Raw genomic sequence first — 10878 nt, 5'->3', positions numbered from 1 at the left:
GAGTGACGGAACGAAATCTAAATGTACGACGCGCGTCAAGGCGCACGTAAGTAGGTAGATATATGATTTTTCTGCCATCTTTCGTTTTGAGAATTAGAGGTCCAGCGAAGTCAACCGCTAGGTTTTTGAAACGGCGGTGCTCGAACTATTCTATCTTCGGGTAACCTACCCATCGGCACGTCGCACTGTTTCGCGTTATATTTCTTACAAAGTCGGCAGTACCGAATGACGTTTCTAGCTAATGGCCGTCCGGCTGGAATCCAATACTTTTCTCGGGCTTGCGTTATTGTCGATGGAATTCCCGAATGCTTAACCTCCGCGTGGCTTCGAACTATCAGAAGATGAGCTAATTTCTGTGATTTATCAATGATGAAAGGATGTTATGATCCCAAGGTAAAGTCAGATTCTTCGAGTCTTCCACCTACGCAAACCAAGCCTCGATCGTTGTGTATAGGATCTAACCTGGCTATTTTAGAGTTCTTTGATATCATTTTCCTTAGGTTAGAAATTTCTTCCTCGTAATCCGCATTCTGGATGTCTCCTATTAATTTTTCTTCAGCTCTCGCGAATTCATCCGCAAATATAGGTCCACTGGCTTTATTTATCTTTTTTGCTCTATCAGAAAATCGTGATAGTTGAGCAATTACTTTTAGGGCCCTATTTATCGAGCTGTACCTTTCGAGATCAACTATTTTATGAATTCCTGGTTTTTCTTCTACAGTGACTGCCATAACATTTTTTCTTTCTTCTTCTTCGATTACTTCGGTGGGTGGTTTTTTATTTTCTTCTTTTGGGCCATTTAGAATTTTCAAGTTTTAACCAATCTGGTGGGAATGTCTATGGGATTTTGTTTGCCCGGACAGTGAGCCCAATTACTTGGCTCTACGAGCTCTTGAATTTCAACGGTTCTATTGCGAACGAACGGCTTCAAATCTTTTCCCGAGCCTTGAATTCAATGGAGTGCCACGGTTGAGTCAGTCCACATCTTTACGTTGATACTTTCGTTCTTGAATATTTCCTTTACGTTACTGGCTAACTTCGCTCCTTGCAGACAACCCATTAACTCTCGTTTTGGAAGTGACGAGTGACACCGCGATTTTACCAGATTCGGTTACGTACCGAATGTATAGAACGGTGGCATAGCCTTTGATGCTAGCGTCAGTAAAGCAATGTAATTGTTCTTCGACGACTTTGTTTTCCGATTCTACGTAGTAGAATCTTGGAATTTCGATTTCTTCTATTTTCGATAACTCTCGGACCCAATTTTGAAATTCATGCCTAATGTCTTCCAGAAGCGTCTCGTCCCAGGATTTTCCCGATAGTCAAATTTTTTGTAAGATAAATTTCGCCCGAATTGTAAAAGGTGCGAGAATGCCGATTGGATCGAAAATTTTCGATACGGTACTGAGGATGAATCTTTTGGTTTATTGGATATTTTGTTTTTCTTGAATTTTTTTTTAAACTCGATGACGAGAGTGTCAGTTTCCGGATTCCAACGTAGACCCAAGAGTTTTTGAAGCGTCGGCGTTGTTTCTCCATCGAATTGTATATCGCTACCTGGTTTCTTCTGCCCAGCGTTTTCTTAAATTTTCCGAGTTGGTCTGCCACTTGCGTAATTTAAATTTACCTTCATTCATGATGTTAGAAGCTCTTTTTGATAAATCGAAAGCACGCTCTACGTTTTCCGCACCGCTTCCAAAGTCATCTACGTAGATGTCTCTATTGAGCGTTTCGAAGACTTCCGGTTCTGAATTTTCGTATTTCGCTACGTGAATCTTCAGCTGCCAAGAGAAATGTACTCGCCGTTACACCGAAAGGTACGTGAGCCATTTGCAAGACCCTGAACTCGTTCGGGATGATTTTCCCTTCTTGATCTTCCTTCACCCTCAGGAATTGTACGCTGTTTCTTTCATCTTATTGCCGAACGACTTGCAAAAAGGCCTTTTCAATATCAGCCATCACCGCGACTCTGGTCTTTCTAAATCTAAGGAGTATCAAGAATATATTGTGATTTAAATTGTCTCCCATCTCAAGGCATTTGTTTAGCGAAAGTTGTTTTCCCTTGCTGTCTGAAGCGTCGAAAACGACCCTGACTTTCGGGGTTGCGTGTCCATCGCGTACGGACCGGCTGATGTGGCATAAAATATGTACCAGGTTTTTTTTTTCAGGATTTTTTACCTCTTCCGCGATTCCACGCGTTTGTTTGCCATATGTGAGCCGGTTTTTATAGCTGTCTCACTGGCCGAACGTTGTTTCGCAAAGCGCATTTTTGTCCGGACCTGGTTGAGTGTTGTGGGCCGCCGTAGTGCCTAGCGGAACGGCGGGGTACAAATACATAACTTCATGTATTCTTGATACATTTTCGGTTCTCTATCGATGCACTTGACAAGTTGCTTCATTCTTTGGAGCACACTGTCGTAGTTATCCGAAAGCGCCTCCTTATCTACCTTCCACCGAAACTTCACGCTATAGCGACCGTCTACGATCTTTGTGTCCGACTCAAATTCTTTTAGAATTTCTTCTGTGGTCGGTTCTTTGTCTTTCGCGTCATTGGTACCCAATGCTTTTAATTCCCAAAATGACTTTAGCGTTTCCGAGACGCATTTTTCTTCAATGGAGCAATGCATGACGTTTACGGAGAAACTTCCTATGTTTTCTTTTCCAGTACGAGTCTGCGCCGATTGAGATATCCATGTTTTCTTTTTCCCGACGTATCTTGTGCCGGCTCTTTCGCCATCTGGAGTTGCTTTTCTTTCATCATGCGTTTCACATTTTTACAGTTTTCGGTCGCATCCACTTCGCAGATGTACGGTACTACGATCGCTGTTATTTTGACTCTTTTGTTGGGATTCTTGACGTTTTCTAATATGACATTGACTATTATTCTTACTAAATTTACTGGACTATCGTTGCCGAAAATTCTGATTGTAAAATTACATTCTTCGGAGATGGGTAACTTTAATTTTTTAGATATTTCTTCAGTAAAAAACCTTACTTGGCTTCCATTATCAAGGAGACAACGCACCTTTATTTTCTGATTGCTTAGTGGCCTGAGACGTTTGCAACAGTACTGTTTTTCCGCACGCACGCAAGAACTATTTATGACAGTTTCTTCCCCGGTTGGGGCTTTCACAGTGGCATCACTTGAACTCCCTTTAAGCTGCTGTGGTTTATTGGCAATGTTTATATCGCAAATCGCCATGTTGTGTTTTTTCTTACAAATTCTGCAGCAATTGTATTCCGAAGGACAGTTATTCATACGATGTCCGTACCGAATGCAAATGAAACATCTATCTTCGTCGGAGAGCATTCTTTTCTTGTCTTCTATTGTGTGAGCTGATCAGTTTGCCGAAGCGTGTTTGTTGGCCTTGTAGAATATGCAGTACGCCATTTTAGCATTGGTTTTACCCGTGACGGCCGTGGTCAATACTTGCGCGCTGGCTTGTAAACCTTAAGGCCTATTATCTATTTTTTGCGATTCCGATCTACGCTGCCCTCCTCGGTTTTGATTGAGCGACGACGAATGCGAGGTTGACTCTCGCGTTTTGCGCCCGTACGACCCACTCATTCGTTCGCACGCTTCTCTATATTTCAGTTGATTAGCTAAGAATTCTAACACTTCGTCAATATCATATTTCATAGCACGACCTCTTAATTTGGCATATTCTTACCTTATATCTTTCGGAAGACTACTTACTATTTTTGGGCATAAAAACGCGCCATTAACCGCGCTATCGTAGCCCAATGACTTTAAACTTTTAATATTGCTTTGGCATGTAACGTAAAATTTTATCAAGGCAACCAAATCATCGCTACCATGTATAGGTTCTAATTTTCACAATTTTTCGATATGCTCTTCCGAGGCGAGATCTGGCCTATCAATTTTTTTTATAATACTAACCGCTTCATCATAATTAGAATTGGACGGTTTCATACCTCCTAACGTTTCTAAGGCTTCGTCACTTAAATAAGATCTGAAATAACAAAATTTTTGCAACTTAGAAAGACCAGTCTTACTGTTTACGTTTGCTTCGAAGAGGCTCCAGAATACGGTCCACTCCTTGTAGTCACCGCTGAACTTCAGTGTCGGGAGCCTAGATTCAGAATTGTTTATGGCCGTTTTTTGTTTCTTTTGATTTCACGAACGTTTTTATTTCCGATTATATTATACACTGCACTTTTCCGATTTTAACTAAACTGAACTTTTTATCCGTTGATTGCTCCCGGGTTTCGGCACCATGTAAAAACCCTCAACAATGGTTTATTATATATTTTTTATTTTTTTTTAAGCTCTGGGAGAACTAATTTTATTTTCTAATCCTAATTAAGCCCGACTGAAAAAGCTCTTATGGATTATTTTATTTTTTAACTATCTAAATTTAACTTAATTATAACTTCAATAGTCTTTAGATTTTGATTTGTTATAAAAAATACTTTTATTTTTTCAAATGGCGAGAAGCGTGAGCTCCGCTCAAATTCTAGGAGCGAACTGATTTTACAAATAGTTTTTCTTCAATCTTGACAAAGTGCATTTAGAAGCGTCCAATCAGATGCTTGAATTACCTTTTTACTTTATATGGGCATACAAAAAGCGGGAAGCGAGCTGGGGATGACCATACGAGGCCAATCCTGACCCCTCTCGCTATCCGCGTCACCTTTTACTGGACCAACCGTAAGAATGTAGGTTTGTGTAAAGAAAATTTCCAAGTATTGCACCACATGTGTTCCATTCCAGCTCGCTTATCCTTACAATAGAAAGGGAATTTTACCAAACTACAAATATACTCAGATTTTAAATTTCCTAAGTAACATTTTATAGTTTTAACTTTTTAAGGTTATACATTTTTTATTTGTAATTTTCTAGCACATTTTAATGTTTTTATATAAATAATTAACCGAACTAAAATTTTAACTTTTAATTTAATTTTGCTTAAAGTTTTCACAACATCAGGAGGATTGTGTGTATTCCGACCATCGTACGTCTTGTTTAATATTCTACCAATATAAGAAACCCCATATAAAGCCAAGTTAGGCGCCTATAATTATTATTTTCATTCAGTGTTTTTGAGTTGTGTTAATTATTATTTTCTGTGGCCGGGGTCCGGCGTGATTTCGATGTGTGCGAGTGCAGTGAAGATCGTCGCGTCGGATTCGTGGTCCAGAACTTATTATTGGGTGTTTGTGTAATGAACTGTTCGCAGTCGTGTTAAGGAGGAAAGGTCACGAGGATCGAGAAGCTAAACCATAAGTTCATTTTAAGTTATTTATTTTCGGGGTTTTTTTCTATACGACTGAAACCCGTATATTCAACATTATTGTTTAATTGCTAATTGTAATTTAGGTATAAGGCTGAAACCCGTATATTCAACATTATTGTTTAATTGCTAATTGTAATTTAGGTATAAGGCTGAAACCCTTATGTCCTGACCTGTTTAAAATATAATTTAGCCCTTTCAACCCTCTTAACTCTGGTAACCTTGAATGTATCGTTATAATCGTAATTGCCAAAGAGGTGGCGTCCATAACACAAAAGACGCGACTATCAAATCCGTCTCATTCCCAGAAGTTAAAGAAATAAGAGATCTTATACAAGATAGAGATCCCCATAACAGTTTGGGTTTTCAGTCAGACCCGGCAGCAGGCCTTATAGATAAATTTGAACAGTTAAGATTAGCTAGCCCAAGGGATAATTTATTCGAAAGAACAATCAAAGATTTAAGAACAAGTGAGGATCGCCCAAAGACCAAACACTCGTTTAAGGCGTCATATGAAGTCAAAGCCCGGATTTTTGGGTCAACGGACTTAAATACTTTTACCCCGTCCATCAGAGAAAATACTCTTGGTTCTTGGGAACTCCTTTTAGCGCTACGCCACCCACCATTACTAGTCAAATGATTGGAGGTTCAAAAGTTAGACCAATACCTTCAACGCAACCTATAGTTGCCCCACCTCGACTAAATACTCCAAAAACTACGAAAAATCAGTTATTAGAGGGTTTCAATTTATTTGCCTCGCAACCGAATGTTCAGGGGTATAGTGATTTTTGTTATGTGTATTCAACCCCGACAACTACAAGGGTTGATATTCCTAATTTCGTTACTTATATACCCAGACAACAGCTTCTTCTGCTACTACCCTCCCTAGTAACACCAATCCTATTTGGTCGAGCAACGCCTTTAGGCATAATCCACCACCAGATCCTAATTATCAAGTCCCTTCTAGTCAAGGAGTCAATGATACCCACTTGCAAAATGATTACCAAGCGCAACAACAATTACTACATTAATACTTCCCGTGGGGAACATCAGGTAGTAATATGCCGTTTGCGGTGTATCCTTATGTAAATTCGGCTATGGGACATCAACCTCTAATTCCCTATGTAAGAATACAATCACCACCCAGGTCAACTCATCTTTCCCATGGTTCAATACAGTACGTATGTGACGAAATATTAAGTCAACTCATATAAATACTTAAACATATGTAAAACCATATACGACTAGGCCAACTTGTTTCTATTGGGGGTCGAACTCGACGCCAGCCTGGTGGGGCCCGCTGGGCCTAAACTGGGGGTCCGTCCATTTGAGCCACATACCATCTAGGCTCTGACCATTTAGATTTAGCTTTGATTAGTGCATATAACTAAACACACCCCTCCAACCCTCTGGGTAGTGAGTGGTTGACTTTCTTGGCTTTGGTTAATTTTTTATTTCAAAATTTAACTTAGTTGTCTATGTTTGGCGACCATTATACTTGTTGTCCCGAATTAGGTCGATTAAGTGCGTGTACCGATTGCGTAACCGCATACCAGAATCAGTCCCGCGCAACCAGGCGTTTAAATAGAGAAATGTCTCGGCAAACAGGTAATAAGGGGGACAACTCCACTGACCTTAGTAGTACGGTGGGCGGCCTTATTATCCCACACCGCGATGATAGTGGTAGTGATTCTACAATTGTTGATAATGATGTGCAAATGTCTATCGGTGTGGCTGCTTTAGATAAGCTGATGAACGAGTTACAGTCACTACGTGCGGAGGTCCAAATTTAAAAAAATACAAGCGTGGGTTCTTCGTCGGAAGGGTTTCAATCAGGGGGGCAGCATTCTCCAAGTTTATTGTCCGGGGTGCAGGTGTCCGTGCCGGCCAGCGTCCCTTCGACAGTACCTACTACCCACCCCCCACACATCCCGCGCAGTCTCTTTTCAATTTACCGGTCCAAACCACTTCCTTCAGTCAGCCTACGTTGGTGCCTATGTCTTTTAACACCACATTTAGTAACCAGGCTCCTTTAGTTAGCACTTTTCCCGCAAACACGGTCCCAAACTCGTTCGGCCAACAGGGACATCCTGTTAGTCAGTTTCCTACTAGTGTTACGGCAGGAGGGTCTCAACCCAATTTCGTTAGTAGGGGGGTGCCCAATACTGGTTTTCCTTTTGGAGGGGGATCTGCTAACGTGCCCTTTGTTCAAAACTCGTGGTTACCTACAATGGCTGTGCCATCCTTTTCTGGTCGCTTCTCGGAAGGGGGCCCTAAAGACTTTTTAGTGAAGGCTAAACAAATCTTATTAAGTCGTGGTATGCCGGAAGACGTTTTTATCGCCCATTGGGTGCCGGCAATCTTTAAAAACCCCGCGTTAGAATGGTGGCTTACGCAGCCTCCGATTAGAACTTGGTTTGAGTTTAAGCGATTAGTATTAAACGAGTTTTCATTCCACGACAATGACACTAATGAATACCTGCCAACAGTACGGTCAATCTGCTAGTTCCTACATCGAACAGATGCAAGACCTTATTACTAACCTGAACAGACAGTTAGAAATTCCCACACAAATTAGTATTATTAGTAAAAAGATGTTAGCCCTGCAGAACTATCACTCCATTAGATCGCTTATAGCGGACGCATCCCGCGCCGAATTGGCTATCAACGCGGATAGGTCCTCTCAGCATTTGGGATTTCCACGGCGCAATAATTTTAACAATAATCCTCCACAGTCGGGACATTCTGAAAACAAACCTAGTGCCAATAAGACTAACGGGGATGGTAGCTCTATCATTTGTCACCATTGCAATAAGGTGGGTCATAAACGCCCCGCGTGCCCGGAATTAACTTGTAAGATTTGTGGACAATCGGGCCACTTTCAAGGTCGTTGCCCAAATGCGGCTTCCAAACATCCGCAAAACCAAAAATCTACTTCGGGAAACGAGTGGAGGGGGGGGGGGGTCAGGGTCCTCCCAGAAAGTAAACATTTCTCCCATAGCCCAACCATTAGACGAATGTAGTGTGGTCGAACAGTCAGACAATAAAACTAATTTGGCAGTAAAATTTATTAAACTCAAAATTCGTAATTTCGAGTGCCTCGCTCTTTTTGATCCTGGTTCTTCATTTACCTTGTTTGATTCTAAATTGAAAAACACTTTAATTCGCGAGGGAGCTATCTTATTAAATATAGATAAAAATAAAAGTTTACAATTAGCTGATGGCTCTTTTAAACATACTGAGGGGGGAGCTTCAGTGAAGTTTGAGCTCCCAGGTAAAACTGTCGACCACAATGCATTTTTCTTGGCCGATGTGCCCCACCCATGTAGTTTAGGTGTTGATTTCGCGTGTACATTCAATATTTGCACAGATTACGGGGATAATTGTTGGTTTTGGGGTGAAAGTCCACAAATTAGATACCTTTTTAAAAGTAAATTTGACAAATTAGACACCGCTTGTTTAGTTTATGACGTTGATCGTGATGGTTTAGATAACGCTTTATCCGAAGCTCAGTTAGATGACGATCGTAAAGAGCGTCTTACGCAATTAGTATACCGCTACGAAAATGTATTTTCGTTAGTTCCGGGTAGGACAAATTCCGCCTCCCATTATATAGACACGGGGGACAGCGCGCCCATAGCTCAGGCTCCATTTAGATATTCCCCGGCTAAATAAGCAGAAATAGACCAAATTGTAGAAGAGATGATTGAATTAGACCTGATCGAACCGTGCAATAGTCCGTGGAGTTCTCCGCAATTTTAGTTGGAAAGAAAGACGGAGGGAAGCGTCTATGTTTCGATTATCGTAAATTAAATAGTAAAACGCGTAAAGATAGGTTTCCTCTCAATCGCATCGACGATATATTAGACAAAATTAAAAAACCAAAGTATATTACAATTATGGATTTACGCGCCGGTTATTGGCAGGTACCCTTAGATCCCGCATCTCGGGATAAAGCCGCGTTTGTGACACACCATGGTCTCTTTAGCCCCACTGTCCTCATGTTCGGCTTATGTAACGCACCTTCGACATTTCAGAGAATGATAAACATGCTTTTTGCTCATTTGAAAGATAAGGGGGTCTTAGCTTACCTCGATGACTTGATCATCATTTCAGATACGTTTGACGAGCATTTAGCCACTATAGAAGCTGTCTTGCTAACGTTGGCTCAGGCGGGGTTAACCGTGAAAGCCTCAAAGACGCATTTTTGCCAAAAAGAGACCATCATTCTTGGTCATCTGATTACTCAGGACGGAATAGCCGTTGACCCTTCTAAAATAGAATGTATATCAGCCTATCCTCCACCAAGAACCGTGCGCCAGCTCCGCCGTTTCCTCGGCATGGCTTCGTATTATAGACGTTTCGTTCAATCTTTTTCGAGCTTAGCTCAACCCCTGAATTCCCTTCTTAAGAAAGACGTCAAGTTTATGTGGGGGGAATCGCAACAACTAGCTTTCGAAAAATTAAAACTAGCTTTAATTTCAGCCCCGGTAATGTCAGCCCCTAATTACGATCTACCTTTCATAATTCAGTGTGACGCTTCGGCAACGGGTATAGCTAGCGTTCTTATGCAATATGAGACCATCGATAATAAGGGCCCTATGCACGTCATTCACTACGCGAGTAGATCCCTCAATCCAGCCGAGCAAAATTATTCAGCTACGGAACGCGAATGTCTGGCCATCGTTTGGGCCCTTGAAAAATTTAGGCCATATGTAGAAGGCTCGGAGTGTACAGTTTGGACTGATCACAATGCCTTAACTTGGCTTCTAAGTACTAAGGATCCTACTGGTAAATTTGCTATGTGGATTACTAAACTACAGGCATTTAATTTCCCAATTAAGTACATAACTGGTAAAAGTAACGTCGTAGTGGACGCTTGGTCTCGTATTCCCTATGCGCAACAAGAAATGCAGGCAGCTCTTGAGGGTTACGCGACTACGGCTGAAGTACGCGAAGTCACGGATACTGGGAATGGACTTGTTGAATTAGACCGGGAAATAATCATTTATCACCAAAAATCAGATCCTCAGCTCAAATCAGTATTAGATTTTTTAGATTCGGGTGTATTGCTCCTTTATGCGAGGTCAGGGATGGGTTACTTTACAGACTCATTGAGGCAAAACATTCCGCGGCATCGGATTTCAAAATTATGGTCCCTAAGTCGTTAGTCAGTCGAGTATTAGAAGTCAGTCATGATATTCCAAGTAGTGGACACCAAGGGGGCAATAAAACTTTATACCGCGTCAGAAAAACATACACTTGGGAGGGGATGACGCGTGATGCGCTCAAATATATCCGCTCTTGTAAAATTTGTCAATCGCATAATTTCCCAAATTCTAAGCCGTTGAGGTTAATTAATTCGAATAAGGTTGGTGACCCTTGGGACGTTATAGGCGTCGACTTAAAAGGTCCTTTTTCGAGAAGTAAAAAGGGCCATACGTATATTCTAGTAGTGGTAGATTACGTAACTAAATGGGTCGAAGTATTCCCGTTGAGGCACCCAACTGCGAAGCTTATCATTGATAAATTAGTGGAAGAGGTATTCACCAGGTTCAGCTTACCTAAAGTGGTACTTAGTGACAACGGTAGTCAGTTCACCTCTAACCTTATGAAAAAGACA

Source organism: Leiobunum rupestre, chromosome 9 (genome assembly GCF_980474605.1).
Source record: "Leiobunum rupestre chromosome 9, qqLeiRupe1.1.hap1, whole genome shotgun sequence".
NCBI classification, from domain to species: domain Eukaryota; kingdom Metazoa; phylum Arthropoda; class Arachnida; order Opiliones; family Sclerosomatidae; genus Leiobunum; species Leiobunum rupestre.
Note: the sequence above shows the minus strand (reverse complement) of the source record.